This window comes from Priapulus caudatus, unplaced genomic scaffold (assembly GCF_000485595.1).
Source record: "Priapulus caudatus unplaced genomic scaffold, Priapulus_caudatus-5.0.1 Scaffold1162, whole genome shotgun sequence".
Classification (NCBI taxonomy): Eukaryota; Metazoa; Priapulida; class Priapulimorpha; order Priapulimorphida; family Priapulidae; genus Priapulus; species Priapulus caudatus.
In genome coordinates, this window is record NW_014578223.1 from 72,930 (window position 1) to 76,706 (window position 3,777).

The 3,777-nt window shown below is 36.5% G+C and overlaps 1 long non-coding RNA gene across 1 annotated transcript in view; it reads right to left on the reverse strand.

The window, feature by feature from the left end:
* Positions 1-252: 252 nt before the first annotated feature.
* The window catches only part of LOC106815633, a 14,494-nt gene continuing 10,969 nt past the window's right edge, over positions 253-3,777 (reverse strand). The window contains exons 2-3 of the long non-coding RNA XR_001394766.1: positions 2,320-2,421; positions 253-1,813 (exon numbers count right to left, since the gene is read on the reverse strand). This is a non-coding gene — a long non-coding RNA (uncharacterized LOC106815633). The remainder of the gene's footprint in view (positions 1,814-2,319; positions 2,422-3,777) is intronic.

The following is a 3,777-nucleotide window of genomic DNA, read 5'->3' on the forward strand; positions in this document are numbered from 1 at the left end:
AGAACACATTACAGATAATAATACTGAATCCATTAGTGATTCCTTGCAGATTTGATAAATAACGAAGGCTGAAATGACATGGGCAAGATCCCACATACATACACAGAGAGCACACGAGAATTTTCGAGCTATTCAAATAGGAGTATGTACATTAATACTACCGCACCAACAACCACGATTCACAATGATGAGCGTGAGAATTATGTACGTTTTGCTATTTGTTGTTTACCTCCACAGGATGTTAACATGCTATTATATGTGAGTATCTGTCTATGCATCACTGAATTGTTAAAATATAAGCTATTACTATTTACGACAACGTGAGCACATTAAGCACTATATTTCACATTGCTTTAGCTTGCCAGTTAGTTTGACGCACTACTTCCTTTCACACTTGAATGCAAATGCTTCCAGATAGATGGACGTCGGGATGGGAAATCTACCTATATTTACAGAGTAAATTTGGAGATTTCCCTTCATATACAGACAAAGAAAAAAATTGGAGCTCTTCCTCTGTATATAGAGACCAGAAATTGTCACCATGTTGTGAACACAAAAATGTGAATTACAGCTAAGCTGCTTCTAGATAATGGCCTGATACAAGTTAGGAAAAATAAGGCACAATTTTTAACGATTACTAATTTTTACTTCAAAAAGAGATGCAGTCTGCATTCAATATTCTAGTACATTAGTTCTGGCATTAGATTAGACAAATACATCAAGCACCCACTGATTAAATCAGACAAGACACTATATGTTGAGGGCAAAAAATAACACAAGCTCCACAATTAAAGCGTACATTATTTCTTTATATAGGGGCCTCTCTCCTGTCAGTAAATTTAATAATTCTATGGCATCACTGAGAATCAACTCATTCACTATAACGCTTCACACGTGTAGTCATGGATTGAAACTAAAAGAAATTTGCGACTTTTGCCCTGGAAAAGTTAGTCAAAATCTCCTTTTCTGTACAAGTTTGCGATTTTCCAGATAAACAATGAGCATGGCGTATACCACTTATTTCTAGCCACAGGTTCTACACTAGGGGTTCTTTCAGCAAGGTTAGAGAGCGTAACGGTGAAATACTGACTGAATAGATAATAAACAAACTGTTTCCCACCGTAAAATTGCCTAGTTAACTCGATTTTTCGGGCAGACCTTGTCCCGGAAAAATGGAAACATGTTAATTTCGACTCCTGCTTGCTATATATAGATGTGAGATGCACGTACACTACTTTTACATCTGATTCACTGTCCCAACCCAAACTGTAACCTCTCCCATTACAGCCAGTCTAGATTACCAGTGGATATTACATGAGCAAACAGAAATCATGAGAAACACAATATGAGGTGCCTATCACCGTCGATTGCTATTAAGACAGTAAGATGGGAATACAGCTGATCGATCTATCTTCAACGAAATCTGGTTGTGAATGACAGCAGAAGCGACGTCATCAAGATATGCGTGTACAGTCAAAGCTGTAAATATGGGTCACCCAAGGGAAATGTCAAGTGTCTTTTATAGACAAGTGTTTGTTGTATCGAGGTGAGCATTTACACAGGGTTGACTGTACATGGGACTCTGCAGACTGTCTGGTGAGGTCAACGTCAGCTTTATCAGGAAAATTGGGAATTGTCAATTTATAGCAAAATAACTTGGCAACTAGTTTTCACTCACTAGCTAAAATTCAGTGAGTTGAATCAGGTGTATTCCCAGTGTATGCCTCATTGGAAATTCTGTACAATAGCTTTGACATTTGTAACCACCTGTGGAAGCCTAGCCATACTTGCAACAAGCATTCGTCTTTTTCGCCTGAAACGAAAAACAAGTACAAATAACAATAGCAGATTAAAGACACATGTTGATTGCAGCAAGAATTCTGATTAAGTTTCGCTTATAAAAATAAAGTGAATGTGTATTTGCGACATGGTTAAATGCAACAAATCGACTTGGTAAATTAGCCAATCACACTTTATTACAGTATATAAATACAAATGCATATCTGTATGGCACCACACCACTACTGAGAAAACTAGCAAAGGCATAACAAGACACTTGTAAACTGTTACAAAGCGTATGTTGGTAAACATGAACACTGTTTAGTGTAGCAACATCTTTTTTCCTGTAACATCACTTCAAGAGTCTGATTACATAACAAAACTTTAAATACCACATTTATAACCAGTTCCACCTACAGATAGAACCACATTCTCAATATTCACATAGTTTACAGCCTGGCATTATCACATTATACATGTTAGAAATTACATATCACAGAAGGCTATAAATGTGACAGTGATAGTGAAAATTGAACGCACCGTCTTATAGAAAGCCTTGGATTGCATGCCCAGCTCATCAGACTTGGCCACTAGGTCGTCTAGCTTCTCCCCTCTGTCTAACACAGCTTGAATGGTGTTATGCTGTAAATACACACGTAACACAACGTGACCACACATATCACAGGTACAGGGTGACCCAAAAAAAATGCAACCCAAACAAGTGTTAATAACTTTTTTGATATTGATGTTAACCCTTTATAGTCAGGCTAGTGCTGTATATTGTAAATGACATGGCATCTGTGCTGGCTATGGTACGGCCCACCCCAAAACCCTCGACTGTCATTGTTTACTCACGTGGACTGACGTCTGGACGGACTGGCTTGGAAAAGCGCTCCTGCATTTTTCCCAACCAAAAAATGCAGCTTGGCAAACGATCGAAGTTTACAAGGAATTTGACTGATCATTTCTTTCTCGTGTAACTTGCTATAGCAAGGGGGACACCAACAGCTTGCTGACTAGGTGCGCTCAGATGACAACTTGTACTTATACAAGTTTGTTAACTGTAATAATACGGTAACCGTTGTAGTTGAAAACTTGCCGAGCACTTCACTACACTTCACCCTTTAACCACCCTTCACCCTTTCACCACTTCACCCTAGGTAGATAGTGTAGTGAAGCGGAACATACCGCCTGTATCATACAGCCAGGTTAGCCGAGCAACATGTGTCAAGTGTAAATATTGTAAATAGCACCATGTGACGCCATTTCCCTTGCTGTGCGCGCCATCTATTGAGCTCTTTATTTAACAGCAATCCTTTCCTTGTTATTATAATTACTTATGATTGTTATGTAATTGCTACTATATGATTATACTAATTAAAAATACTTCAATTAAATATGAGTATTAACAATTGTTTCATAAACTTGTAACAAAACAGATTTTCTATCATTCCACCAATTTTTTATTAAGAATTATATGTTACACACTTCAAAGAATTTTTACCTACTTATATAAGCTAATATAAGCTATTTGTCATTATTATCCCTTGATAGTGTCTACGTAACCAGTATATACTTTTAGTGCACTCGTATGGAAAACATATTTTCTAAATACAGTGGATATTTGTGATTATAGGTATTTATTTGCTCTTTAAATACAATGTAACACTTCAGTTTTTACAATGCAGTTTTTACAATGCAACATGTTCAGTTTTTACACACTGATACTTACAACTTTAAATTACTTAATTACTTAATTATTTAAAACAACAAATGTGAATTAAATTATTTTGAACGTCCTCCTTTTTTTTCATTTTTAGTAACATAATGTAATGTATATAAATGCCACCAATGCTTGTGGCACTGATAGTAACAAAGTGTCTCGTTGATTCACCCATCTGCTTGTCTTTTATAAAAAAAAAAAACTATAATATTTGTCTTTTATATTTTCTCAATATCCAATGGCTTGATCACGGCAGCATGAGCATTTTTGCCTAG